General features: G+C 46.4%; 1 protein-coding gene across 5 annotated transcripts in view; it reads left to right on the top strand.

The window, feature by feature from the left end:
• The window catches only part of CBFA2T2 (CBFA2/RUNX1 translocation partner 2), a 43,941-nt gene that overhangs the window by 5,103 nt on the left and 23,985 nt on the right, over window positions 1-14,853 (top strand). Inside the window, exon 1 of one of the 5 annotated variants that reach the window (XM_018555348.1) lies at window positions 12,793-13,206. The exons of 3 other annotated variants lie outside the window; for them this stretch is intronic. The gene's annotated coding sequence lies outside the window, so the exon portion shown is untranslated. Of the gene's footprint in view, window positions 1-12,792; window positions 13,207-14,853 lie in introns of those variants that run through there. One more of the 5 variants, XM_018555346.1, reaches the window with a different exon arrangement.

Below are 14,853 nucleotides of genomic sequence, written 5' to 3'. Positions count from 1 at the left end.
ACACACATATATGTGGCCAGGCTAATGTTACTCTAATTAACCCCCTCTGTACTGTGCTGGCAGATCTCATTATCAGTAGGGACAATCTCAGGTTTAGGGCCCATTCACACACCATCCAGATCCTCACCAGACCAGATTGTTTCTGGACCCAAAATGCATCCTAATCTATCCCTATGGTATTTCTGGCCTCTGTTCACACCAGCGCAGTCCGTTCCAGACCGGACAAAATGAGGCCTGCAGTATTTTTCTGGTCCGGTCTGGAATGGACTGCGCTGGTGTGAACAGAGGCCAGAATGCACTTGAACTGCGGACAGGTTCACACCATTTTCCAGACCAGATCTGGTCCGGAAAATGGTGTGAACCTGCCCTTAGACCGAACCTAGTTTGAATCTGAGCGCCTCCTCAACCCAGGAAGAGGCCCCCCTGAACACGGAAGGAAGCTCCTTCTGTGCCACCCAATCAGCTGCTGGGGTTGAATTCCCCGCCCGCAGCTTGACATCAGCAATGGGGCGGGATGCAGTGACGTCATTGACCTTATATGGCTATGTAGCTATATTAGGTAAATGACATCTGCACAAGCAATCCCACCCCATTGCTTGCATACAGCCGCTGCAAGGGGACTTCCAGGACTGCAGCTGATTGGGTGGATGAGCTCAGTTTCGGACTGGGTTTGCCCGGTGCCTGAGCTCATCCCTAATCATTTGTTAACTAGATTTGAAGACCATCTGTCCTAGCAAATGGTTACAGATCTAAAAGCATTGGATGGCTCTCTCCTCCTGTCAGCAAACTGATGAGGTCATCCCGCTGCTCTCCCCTCCTGTCAGTAAGCTTTCAGTAATATATTTGACAGCAATGCAGTAGGGTCTGATTGGCTTGCATTGCTGCTCCCTTATCTTCCAGTCTAGGTTCTGCTATGTAAGTAAAAAAAAAAAAGATTCAGGTACTTATAGTAGCTGTAGTGAAATAAAAAAAATCAATTAGTTATATTTTGCTGAATACATAGCTCGGTGAAAGGTATATTTTGTCATGTTTAAGCTTTAAACTGTTACGTGAAACCATCCCTCTCATATTGAATTGCCATCATCCTCTGGACACCAGCTGGAATTCCAAAACAGGGTCACGGTGTGAGTGTCTGTACTAAATGCTGCAATGACAGACAAGGGACAGAACAGGAGCGACTGACATGAAATAACATCTGTACTATGTAGATCTACATATTTGTCATATTTTATACACTGGAAGAGGGTGGGGGGAGGTGTTCAGGTTGATCCATCAATATGTATTGAGGCAGAAATAAAATCACAGATCTGATCATAATGCTGGCCATTGACACTGCAGGGTGGTTGGGGTGTGTGACCGGGGTGTATCCATTGCCTAAATATTTCATGCTAAAAGGTGTTCCTATTTCCCTTCTCAGAAGGTTGGGAGATATCTCTGTTTTTAGCAAACCTGTGGCTGTCGATTATCCCTACAAGACTCGAGTCTCTGTAGTGGTACCATGGCTGTCGATCATCCCTACAAGGCTCGAGTCTCTGTAGTGGTGCCATGGCTGGCAATCATCCCTACAAGACTCGAGTCTCTGTAGTGGTGCCATGGCTGGTGATCATCCCTACAAGACTCGAGTCTCTGTAGTGGTACCATGGCTGGCGATCTTCCTGCAAGACTAGAGTCTCTGTAGTAGTACCATGGCTGGCGATCTTCCCTGCAAGACTCGAGTCTCTGTAGTAGTACCATGGCTGGCGATCTTCCCTGCAAGACTCGAGTCTCTGTAGTAGTACCATGGCTGGCGATCTTCCCTACAAGACTCGAGTCTCTGTAGTAGTACCATGGCTGGCGATCTTCCCTGCAAGACTCGAGTCTCTGTAGTAGTACCATGGCTGGCGATCTTCCCTGCAGGTCTAAAGTCTTTTTAGTGATTCCATGGTTAGTGATCATCCCTACAGGTTTCAAATCACTTTTAGTGATCCATGGCTGCTGGTCATCCTTGCAGATGTCAAATTTCTTTAGTGTTCCCATGGCTGGCAATAATTTCTACAGGTATCAAGCCTTTTTAGCGATCCCATGGCTGGCAATTATCTTTACAGGTGTTAAGTCACAATTCCGTGGCTAGTGGTCATCCCTACAAGTGCCAAGTTTCATTAGCTATCCCGTGGCTGATGACCATCCCTACACCTGTGAAATTTCTATAGCAATCCCATGGCTGGCTATCCCCCCTACGGGTGCCAACTCTTTTTAGTGATCCCATGACTGGTGATCATCCCTACAGATGTCAAATCTCTTCACCAATCCCATGGTTGGTGATCATCCTTACAGCTCTCAAGTCTCTATAGTGATCCCATGGCTGGCGATCATCCCTACAGGTCTCATGTCTGTGTAGTGATCCCATGGCTGGCGATCATCCCTACAGGTCTCCAGTCTCTATAGTGATCCCATGACTGGCGATCATCCCTACAGGTCTCCAGTCTCTATAGTGATCCCATGACTGGCGATCATCCCTACAGGTCTCCAGTCTCTATAGTGATCCCATGACTGGCGATCATCCCTACAGGTCTCATGTTTCTATTGCGATCCAGTGGCTGGAGTTTATCTCTATAAGTTTCATTAGCGATCCCGCAGCTGGCCCATGTCCAGAATCGCTGGTGTGACATGGTCCACAGGCTTTAGACCGGGTTTACACCAAGGCGGTACCATTTTTGTAGTATTTTTATGCGCGTACCCAGCGTGCGGTTATTTGTGCGTTTATGCGCGCTGTGCATATTGATGCGCGTATATGAAGATGTGCGTTTTGACTGGCAGCTTATGAAACATTGCAGGCAATGTACGTATGCGGGTTTAAACGTGCAAGAAAATGTACAACACGCTTCTGCCGCGTGTTTTCGGGCGTTTTCCATTGCAGTCGGTTGGGCAGTTAACAGCGTGTTTTTTATCCCAAGAAGCTCCTGTACCTTTTCGGGCATTTGTCGTTTTCCTGCTGGCGGTTTTCTGCTCAGGTGCAGTGGCGTCACAAGGAGGGTGCGACCTGCACCCGGGTGCCACCATTGGAGGGGTGACACCAAAATGACTGACAGTCATTTTGGTGTCACCCCCTATGAAAAATTGGGCACTCGGGCATGGGCTGGGAGCCCGACAGTGTCAAGAGAGAGGAGGGAACCCGGCGGCATACCTCATCCCGCCACGTGAAAGTCCCCTCCTCTTTCTGCCGGCGTCCATCACAAAGATGGCCGCCGGCAGGCTCAATAAGATGACTGCGCGATGACGTTACATGCATGTATGACGTCAAGGCGGGGTGTCACCCCTTCTACGCTCCGGGTGACACCCGGCCTCTGGACGCCCCTACTCGGGTGTGAACCGTGGCCATTGAAAATCATGGGATTTCTTGTGTTTGGGCGTTTAAAAGCGCTTTTCCAACTGCTCCAAAACTCCTGGGTGTGAACCAGGCCTTTAACTTAACATTTCTTTTTCACTCGTATGAAATAGATGGATGTTTTTTTTTCTTCTCTTTTTGCAAAAAGAACCTGCTGACAGCTTGTCATTCATTCTCCCAGCGGATTCAGCGTGTGCGGCCTCTGGGTGCGTGTGAACATCCAGGTGTGCGCTGTGACCCAGCAGGTGTGTGTGTGCGCGCGCTCCTACACCTGGGCTTCCTTCTGCTTTTCCCACCAGTTATATCTCTATCTACATCTCTGTCCCGTCCCCCTTCCTCTGTTCAGTTGTGTTTATAGTTTAACAGAGGGAAGAAAGGAATTTTATTTTAGCCAGATGAACTTTTCTAAGGGAAAGCCAGCCCAGTATTTATATGTTAACAGCCCACTCAGCTGGGTGACAAAACATTTCCTTCTTGCCGACGAGCGGCCTTTTGTGTGGCTAATGACCCCTCCCAGAGTCCTTTTGCAGCAAGCTGCCTATTAGCTGGCTTAGTAATGTGGTTTGGGAACACAAAGGGAGCACTCCATGCTCACCGTTCAGCTGCAAACAATTCTGTACGGGAGAATGAATTTGGCTTATTTACTTTTCCTTTTTCAATGACAGTCGCTGGGTAAAAAAACGTAGAATTGCCGTGTTACATTTCTCCGTCGCTTTTCAAACACAACATTTTCCCCCCAGGGGATTCCATCTTCTCCGGCGGAATATTCATCTACTTTGTATAGTTATACCCTGCTCCAGTGTTTCTTCAATCTTAGAGCGCTGAAGGTTTCAGTTTCTATTCGTGGGATTGCAGGTAATTAGCGTTAGAGTGCCGAGTCACACATATGTGTTGCAGTAACGTGATATTAAAGTCAACTATTTCAACTGCTGATTAAATCACTTACAATGGATGCTGCTCCTTGATATTTCAAAGTTTTAGTTTTCTGCAGAGTCACCTGGCCCTCTGAGCACTGGCCCTGATATCCTGTTTTTTGGTGGCTCCTTTCCCTTGTAGAGGCCTGTGGAGACACCCTTGTGTGTGCTAATTAGCTATGTGTCTCTACAATCTACTCCAAATGTTCCTGCCCCTCTTCCTCCCTTCTACAACCTAGTTGATGGACAGCTGCTGTATACTGTGCTCTCCCTTAAGATCTTGTACTGGACAGGAAGTTCAGGGAAGCCGAGCTGAGAGAGTTGGGGGAAGGGAGAGGGAGAGTTGGGGGAGGGGAGAGGGAGAGAGAGAGTGGGGGGGGAGATTGTGGGGGGAGGGAGAGAGAGACAGAGGGGGGGGGGAGAGAGAGAGAGAGAGAGAGCTTTACAGGTCAATTCCACTTTCCTGACCATGTTTCATGTATCACCCATGTTTATGGTGTAACACAAACATGGTCACATTCCACAGCCCCTCCACCCTTACCTGAATCGCAGGTTCCTCCCTCTGCAGCATGTTGGGTTTTATTTTTAGTTGGCTCTGCCCGCACAGTCGTGTCATCCAATCACAGATCCAGTCACATGGATATGAATGGAAGGCTGCAGGCCCCAACAGCCACCATGACAGAGCCACTGGTAGACCTTAATGGAGCGCGAGTGTGGTGACTTTCCTTGTAGTCCATTGTTGACATCCGAAGGTCCGTACCTCAGTACGGGTCTGGAGGAATAATCTGCAGGAGCCTTTGGAATTCCTCTCCTAAGTCACTGGCAGAGGTTCTCAGATCAGCAAAAATGAATTGAGTTGGACTGGAGTTGTACAGCAAAGCCTGGATGAAAAACTGCAATCCTGAGCAGGTAGGGGTTGCTCGCTGTGTGCAATTTAAGCACTGATTTTGACTTTTGACTGGAGTGTTCTGGACCTTTAACTTAAAATTCCAGTGTCGTTAAAGCCGGATCCTGGGCACCAACAAACCAGCTCCCAACATTCTCGGATAGTTCGCAAACATAAAGCTGCACTCCCTCTAACTAAACACTGCAGTGGCACTTAAAAGAGGTAAACCTTACCACCCCCTTACCTAAATCTGTGGTCATGTGATGTGCTATTTCTCTAGACAGCAGAGTAGAATGGTACTTCTTGGGGTGTCCATGTTGCTGTCTAGGTGACTTGGGCCCCTGCTATCCAGGGATAGGGTTGGCTCAGGAAGACTGCATTGACTCAAAGACATCATGACAAGGGGACCAGTTTGGTTTTTTTTTCGGGGGGGGGGGGGAACGTACTGCAGTGATGGATCACTGGTCTTCACTCCTGGTAGAGGTGCTGTGATGGATCATATAACCGAATACTTGGGAAGGTAAATACTACACTGGAGGGCTTAGGGGTGGGAGGGATGGCGGTACATTGATGTTGCCTAAAATACGCTTTAATATGTGAAAAGGTTCATCTGACAGCCAGAATTTGATCCCCCAAATCACCCCCCCAATTGCTGTACTATGAAGGTTTCTTTTGTAAATAAAGCAGCTGCATGGGAGGTCTATCATGTCAGGTCATGTACGGTTCCACTTTAAGAAGAGGTGTAACCTCAATCATTTCTACACGAGCCACTCTCTTATAAAGAAGTACTACAGGATCACGAGGAGGTCTCTTGATCGAGGTGATGTGAGTACCACAAGGTGCTTGAACACTTGTAATGATCTTCACTCCATGAAAGTGGCTCAAACAAAAGGGCACCTTGTTATATTCTACAGATATATAAAAGCACCGTATCCTCCACTTACAGATGTTGAACATCCTTTTCTTGGCATGACTAGGAATTCCTAAAAGGAATAAGCTGTGAATAAAGTGCTTTGAACCTGTGGAACTGAATACGTTCAACCTTTTAAAGGATCCTGTTCAATCACACAGACTATTCACAGCTTGGTAATAAATGACTCGGCAGACGTTGTGAGGAACAGTTTCAAGTACAAGACCTGCTGGCTACAAGTGGTAAATATGAAATACAGAATTGTTACATTTCAGATTTGAAGTAGACGTGAACTCTTTAAGGGTGTCCTTTAATTTGCTCTTTGCATTGTAAATGTAGCCCCCATCAACTTTTGTCAGGTGGCTACTATAGATTTGGTGATTGCCAGGGTTGGCTGGATTATAGTTGGTATCTATCTGTCTGGCATTGACTGTACCTACCTGAGTGGAGTGTGAGTCGACTATAGTGTGGGATGGCCAACGAGGGACACTGTGAGTGTCTGTACATTTCATCAGCCAACCGCTGAGAGTCTCTCTCTCTCTCTCTCTACCAGTGGTGCATGCTGGGATAGGGTACATATACTGGAGCGAATTGCCATGTGCTCCGGCTAGTTCGGGACCAGCCTTGGATTAGTCCAGGCAGGAGCGTCTCGAGGCCGGGTGTCACCCGGAGCGGTTACCGGGTGACACCCCCGTTGTGACGCCATCGCGCATGCATGTGACGTCACCACGTGCGTGATAGCATCATCATGCATACGCGGTGACCTTATTGATACCGGTGGCCATCTTGGTGATTGACGCTGGCAGAGAGAGGAGGGGACAGTCACCCTGCGGGATAAGGTATGCCGCCGGGTCCCCTCCTCTCCCGAAACTGTTGGGCTCTCTGTCCATGACCGAGTGCGCAACTTTTCAGAGGAGGTGACACCAAAATGACTGTCAGTCGTTAAGGTGTCACCCCTCCAATGATGTCACCCGGGTGCGGGTCGCACCCCCTTTGTGACGCCACTGAGCCCAGGATGGGGTGCTGTCCAGCCTACCCTCCAGGCTAGACCTAGGGCCTCGGGGTTGGGATGCTGGAGTGTGGGAAGTATTTCACTAGGCCTCAAGGATGGAGAAGATCAATGCTGCTGTCAGAGGAGGAGAACCAGGGAAGATGATGGCTGCTGGAGGTGCCTGGAACATAGAGGACCTCAGGAGCAAATGTGCTGTCTGTCCTGCTGGGGATCTGTGCTTGTCCCAGCAGCTCAAATACCTATTTGATTATGCTTCAAATGGATCTACATTGAATTACTGAGTTGGTCTGGAGTCTGTCTGTTACACCCTGGATGTCTAGGGTCCCTATACCCTCTCTCCCCAATGTGAAGATGTTAATAAAAGTTCTTTAGCATTATACTTCTGGAGTGGATATCAGCTTTGTGGGCACTAGAGGGCGGTTAAATGCTAATGGGGCAGCTGAAGACCAAAACGGCTCCTTCGGGGGTGAGCGCTACATCAACAATTGCCTTTTTTGTCATAAAATACTGCTTTTTTTTTTGCTTCTTGGGAAGATTTATCATCACAACTGGTCCTGGTGACCATTGTCTCCTGTAAGAGGATCGCTCAGGAACGGAAGGTGAGGGGAAATAATGTAATGAAAAATCCTGTTCTGAAGGGGATATACACTCACTCTGAAGAGATCTTGTCATATCTCCTGTTGTGTCTCTAGGACAGGAAGTGGAGGGAAATCTTACAGTGCTCAGAGGTTCCACATCACTACAGGGCACAGTAATGGGATGGAGGTTGGAGGAAGGAACCACATAAGCTGGCCATACACTGCTCGAAATTTGGTCAGACTCGGTGTAAATCGAGCCGAGGGTAACCTAGCTGGCACCACCTGACTTGGCAAAAGTTGATATTTCAATTGAATTTTGTCGAAGGATCCAGGGGGAAAAACGTTGGCCAAACACTGGCTGCGACCATTAAGGTCTCATTCACACCAGACGCTGCTCTAATCGCACAATGTCTGGTGTGCAGTGCCGAAAAACTGATCACAGCGATGTTAGAACTTTATTGAAATATTACAAGTGACATTCTATTCAGTTCTAGGGCCACAGCGATGTGCGAGGAGGTTGTACCACCTCGCATCCCGCTGTGTTGAAAAAAATGTATGACGTGACGCACTGCACGTGAAGCAGGGAAGCGGCAGCACGTGCAGTGTCTTGCAATTTCCTATTTGGTTTTCAGCCAATCGGCTTGCGTGTATAAACCCGTGCATCAGGATGCGAACCCCATTGAGTTCCTACACGTGAGCCGATTGGCTGAAGATGAAGTCTTTCATCTCGCCTGCTCAGCTACTCGAGCTCTCGCACACTGAATGCGAATGTCCGCGCCTCGCAGCCTTCGCTTTTGCTCCTCGCGGCGTCGCGTGCAGTGTGTCACAGGCTTAAAGCCTTACTTTTTATTCAGTGCACACTACCGTGTTCCTGCCGCAGCTTGGCGGTCTGAATGGGCACCATCTGTAACAAAGCAAATTGGCTTTTCTTGCGTTGGGACCGCGCTGCCGGTATGCAGTCACTGTTTGGGTATTATGATCGGTATTATAAAACTACATTTCTCCTCTCAAATCTTGAAGGTTGCTTCTCTCCCGTCTCTCATCCCCTACTCGATCGATCTCACCGCTCTATTCCACTGCCTTTTAGCGGTGAAAAGCGTAGCGAGCTCCTCATTTGTGATAACGCACCGCATATTAATTATGTATCGGCTCTGCACACAGCAAAACATTCCTGAGCTCAATTTGACTGGGTTATATTCCTCTGGTGGAATGACATCTTTGTTTACACACATGGAAAGGCACTTTGTGGAGTTTATAAACAACCCAGAGAGTCCATGCTGATACAAAGTCCAGTGCACACATAGTAGGGACCCCCCCTCGCTCCCCTCCCCCAACTCTGCCCTCCAGGCTATGCTGTAATGACACGCTGTGTAATAGAGGTGGGTGTCTCACTTCCTTGTGAAATGAATAGCTCCAAGCAGCTCAGGCTCCATCAGACTTCCTGGAGCCATAGGCCGGACTTATGGAATGCAGGCAGACCTCACTCTGTTCTGCAGGGGGAACAATTACGGGTTGTATCGAGATGCTGTAGACCTCAATTCTATGTGTTTAGTGTCAAGAACACCAAACTAGACGCGTAGGGGGTCTATATATAAAACATTTGCATAGTTATTATTCCTGTAAATAAAAGGAGTCCTAAAGGCACAGCGTATACCAGGCGTGGCCAAACTTCGGCCCTCCAGCTGTGGCGAGACTACAAATACCATCATGCATTTGCCCCTGGGAGTCATGCTTTTAGCTTTCAGTCTTGCAATGGCTCTTGTAGTCCTACAACAGCTGGAGTGCCAAGGTTGCCAACCCCTGATGTAAATCAAGCCTAGAACCAATATGTGGGACTTGTAGTTTCATCATAGCTGGAGGGCTGGAGTTTGGCTGCCCCTGGCATAAGCTATCCTGTTATAACATGAGAATTGTAATAGGAATACTTACTATAGTGTGAACAGGCCCTCAAACTACCACAGGCCTATGGCGTGAACAGGCCCTCAAACTACCACAGGCTTATAGCAAAAACAGGCCCTTAAACTACCACAGGCCTAAAACTAACCTGGTAAAGTCAAAGGAGTTTTAAAGTCCCGGCATATACTATCCTGTTATAACATCAGCATTGTAATAGGAATACACACTAGAGTTTTTTTGGATAATACAATCAGAACTTTCTTGAAAAAAAAACCTTTTTATGTAGTGAGTGTTGCCTTCCGTCTGCCCATCACTTTCATCAAGTTCCTGGATCTCCATTTCTTTTCGCAAGGTTACATAACCCATCATGCATTGCTTCTAGCAAGCAATGATGAGGTTACAATGTTCAGATGTTGCGGCAGACTCTGTGAGAGAGGTGACACAAGGAAGTGCATATTCAAAGGGCTGAGTGAAATTGTGTCAGAGCTTTTGATGAAGTACAACCTATGGCCATCTTCAGTAGGTAAGTTTACAAACTTCTCGATGGATATGGTTATTAGGAGTGGAATAGAACTAGGCAACATAATGCAGGATGTCCTCCAGCCAGGAAATGAGGCGGGCGCTCTGACTTGCTGCAGCTTCTAATGCACATTGAGAAGCTCACAGTGTGCAGTGAAATCAGAGAAAACTATTTTCAGGCCAGGAGAGGAGCCGGTACAACTGTGCAAGACTGAAGGGAAGGCCAGAGTTCAGCTTTAAGTTGAACACTGAAATAACAATACGGGCAGCATCTGTCATAATAAACCTCTTTGTTTCATTACATAACTCGGTTTGTTTTGCCAGTGACATAACTGCAGACTAGAAGCCTGTTGATTTTCTTAGTTCTGCTCGGGTCCAAAGAACATAGAGGTGACATGACTGCAGCTGCATATGGAATTGAAAGGTTTCTGCAGACTGTAAGAAGTGTATCATTGGTCACAGGAGAATAATACTCGGTCAAATTACCCTGCCAGAATGTATTTCTTGGGCCCGGTCCAGCCCAGAATGGGAGAGGGATTAGAGGGGTTAAACTCCAGATTCCAGATGGTGATGGCAAGTAAGAGGAAGTCATATGGGATTACTTTGTTCCTCGTGGCTCGGTGACATCATAATTTCCTTCTGAGTTTAATACTGGCGCAGACCACATTACTGCGTGTGCCATGGTCTGCACAATGCTAGAAGGTTACTAGTAATGAGTGACAGATTCTTATTGGGGCATACTGTCCCTTCTACCTCCCAATTGTCCCTTATACCGGCCAATTGTCCCTCTTACCTCCCAACTGTCCCTCATTTGAAACCAAATACGTCTGTCCTTTTTTCCTCCTCAGTTGTCCCTCTTTTTGGTTTGTACACATATCTCTAAAAAGGTTTTTTTAAACTACCAAATGTTTGGAAGAACATGGTCACAAAGTCCACCAAAACCTTTACCAACCATATTAATCTAAATGCCAATGTACACACGAGTATTTGGTGAGGACTTTGCTTCATGCCGTGTGCCAGAACGGCAAGATGAATATAGTCTGCCAACTGTGACTCTGTGGCACCTCTACCTCTTGTCTGAGGATCCTTCAGCATTCACTGTTCTTGGTTGGCAAATTGTTATGCGATTCAGGTAACCTTAAATGTTTTAGATGACCATTGGACTTCATATATGTGTGCAAAGATGTGACCAAAAGATGGTAACAGTTCAGGCAAGATGGAAATTGTTGTTTGTTCAGTCCGTATGGTCATTTTACTAAAAATGAAGAACCTGGGTGTGTTTTTAAATAGTGGGTCAAAGATCTCCCAGTAAAGTAAACCAGACCCAAGCTCAAACTCAAGCTAAGCATGCAATTAAAAAATGCTCAAGCAAAAGCTGGTAAAAAAAATGCACATTGGATAGTCCAGCAGATCTAATTATAGACGGTAATGTTATATGCAAATCTTGACTTTTCATGTAAAGTCAAGCTTCACCCAGCCCTAGCCTGTTGACCTATTTATGTGATGGTGTGGAGAACGGCAGAGCCTAGCTCACGTTTACCAGATATCCATATAACTTAATCAGGCTATATCTTTGGATCTTCTGATTGCCTTGTTATTAAAGGAGAACTATGAGGTGAGTGCTTTTCACTCACCTCATAGTTCTAGCCGACCTGTGACAATGAGACTGTCACAGGTCGGCTCAGTAGATCACTAGGGGAGCGAACACATACCAGTGTTTGCTCACCTCTCGATCCTGTCACGGCTCTCTGCCGCTGACTGGCGGAACGGACGGGGAGGGGGCGGGTACAGCTGGCTCTGCCTCTAGATAGGCAAAGCTAGCTGTCAGTCACGCAGCTGGGCGGATCCCGGCATAATTGTTGGGATCCGCTTCAGCTCGCGGTATACTGAGCCTTGGGTGACGGGAGCACGCTAGTTTGTGTCCTCCCGTTACCCTAAGGAGAACTACGGAAAAGTCTTAACCCCATAGTTCTCCTTTTAAGCTTTCACTCAAGGTAACCTCTGCTTCTCTCTTTTTTTTTTTGTATGTCCAGTCTGAATTACCCAGGTTTGGTACAGGTTTTCGAGAGGAGCAGCCATACCATTTCATGCTTCCAATACTATTCCATGATGGTAAAGCTGACCCTATCCATACCCTGGATCTAGTACATATTGTGTGAGTCGGATAATGTCTACATACGTTGGGAGCTTCTCACACATGTGTTTTTCTTCTTGACCGTGTCCCTTCAACAGAACATATGCCTTTTGTAATAGCCCCTTCGCACACCATACCATTATACCTCAGAATCCAACAGGTGCTGGAAGGACTGCTGGATGGCGCCTCAGTATACAATCTAAAAGATATGTTGTCCGCACACCATTCTGCTTCGGAATATCATGTTTATATGTATTCCTTTAGCATGACGTGTGAATGCAATGTTTCAAAGTCCAAGGCTTTGCCTGACGAAGGGGTCCTGTGAGGTTCCAAAACGTTGCATTCACATGTCATGCTAAAGGAATACGAATTAAGATGATATTCCGAAGCAAAGTGGTGTGCGGACAACATATCTTCTAGATTACCTTCCAACAGAGCGGTCATGCAACCGCCGTATTGTCACATAATATCTTAAATTTCTTGCCGTGTACGGCTATCTTTAGCGATCCAGACAAATCAATATTTCCCAAGCTGTACAAGGAATGGCAGCCTTACGGCCTTCTCTCTCCCACCCCCCCCTGTGCCTCGCTCTTGGCTTGGAGACGTCCCCGCTGGTACACCCAGCCATGCACAAGCCCTGGGTACATTAAGGACTTCCAGTCCTATTGGCTCTGAGCCAGCAGTAGGTGTATATCTAGTGACATAGACATGCAGGAAGCCCTAGTAACAGAGCTGGAGAGAGGGAGAGCGCAAGGCAGCTATAGTCAGGAGGAGGGGGTGTCTCTCCTCCAGGAGGAGAGGAAGGAGGGGGGGGATAATTCAGTTTGACAACACATCTGCAGTCCATCTGCGCCAGCACAGTCCTGCTTCTTCCAACACACTGAGGCATCACAGATGTGTTAAACACAGGCAGGGGCGGAGGGCTATCCCACTCAATTCAGCCCAAGAAAAAAAAAATCCTATTTAAAATTCCAAGCCGGCAGATCCCAGACGGTAAGTGGCTTGCATTTCAGTGCACTCCCCTCTTATGTCCTTGACTTGATCGACACCCCTGTCTCCAATGCAGCTCTGTTGAACACTTCCCTTTTAAAATGGCTTAATAGGATAACCTTTAATTAAAAAAACAAAACTATTTTTATATACTTTGTTACTGCATGCGTTGTCATCTGCCTTGCCTGCTATTTGAATACATAACTGTCATCAATGTGGAGTTGATGGTACATGGGAGTAAACTGGTCTAGCTAGCACTGGGCTGTAGAGAAACCGGCAGGTCTATTTTATTTATAGGTGATCCCTCTGAATTAACTTATGAACCTTAATATGTATAACTGTTATTACATATACATAGAGTTTGTTTTATACCGCTATGCTAGGAGGAGGTGTATAAACCCTTGCATGTTAAATACATTTTATGCATTTTAAGATTCACATCCTCTTCTTCTTTTGTTTTTTTTTTTGCATTCTTAATTTGGTATACGCCTTTAATATCACATATGTAAATACATATATAATTGTATTTTTGCAGTGTGCATACATAATATAAATATATGTGTGTGCATGTATATGTGTATGGAAATATACAAAATGTGTATGTTTTTATATTCCTGTGCCAATCGTGGATGTGGGCGGGCGGAGAGTGTGAGGCGGGAAGGAGGTGCGGTGTGTAGAGCGCAGATGCGGGCGGGTCTGGCAGCGGTGAGCGTGAGTTGGGGAGGAGGTGCGGCGCGCGTTTGTGGACCCGTGAACAGGGCCAACTGATCGGAAGCCGATTAATCGATTATTGAAAAAGTTGACAACTTTTTCAATAATCGATTATAATCGATTATGTCGATTAGTTGTTGCAGCCCTAATATGGTTAACGTGCAGCTGTACAGAGCTCCGTCAGTCTTTGTGTTTTGCACTCTAACGCTGTCTGGTCGAAATCTCCAACTTGCAAGTACCCGGCAGTGAGGTAGTTGGAGATTTCGACGAGCTGGAGCTTTCGATAGAACACCTGAGATGTGAGTTTCATACTTCATTTGTCTTCATATTTGCTAGATAGAGATCATGGCGGTGACTGGTGGCAGTTATGATTGCAGTACGTTCTTTTGCAGTTAGGATGAAATCCAGGGAGAGCAAGGACCGACAAGCCAACATAAACTTGGCTTGCCATACATCATGGTAAATAACTGAAGTCTGTGATAAACTGAAAGTTTTGAGGTCATGGGAAATCTCACTGATAAATCTTCGTGTCCTTTAGAGTTTAGATCATAGTATATAATGTATGTGCGTGTTTCAATAAACAGACAGATGCATTCTTAGTTATGAGCTAATAGTGACTCTTATTTATCAGTCTCTTCAAGCGGACCATTTCAAGAAAGTACGAAACAAATAACCAATAAAAAAAATAGGAGGGCATTCTGGTGAGGCCTGGGATCCCCAGCTTTCCCAGGAATAAGTGACACTACTGGAAGCTGGGTGAGGATGTTGGAAATCATGACATTTCCTTTTTCTTATTGTTCCTAGAGTATTCAGGGTTTAACATGAAATGTGGTGATAAAAATGTGGCAAAAAGAATGTTCCAGATCTGGAAAATGGTGTGAACCTGGCCTTAGTCCATTCTTTCTTCCTCCCAACAATGTTTATTATTATTATTATTAT

This window comes from Nanorana parkeri, unplaced genomic scaffold, assembly GCF_000935625.1.
Source record: "Nanorana parkeri isolate BGI_ZX_2015 unplaced genomic scaffold, ASM93562v1 scaffold193, whole genome shotgun sequence".
Classification (NCBI taxonomy): domain Eukaryota; kingdom Metazoa; phylum Chordata; class Amphibia; order Anura; family Dicroglossidae; genus Nanorana; species Nanorana parkeri.
This window is presented reverse-complemented; position numbering and strand designations above follow the sequence as displayed.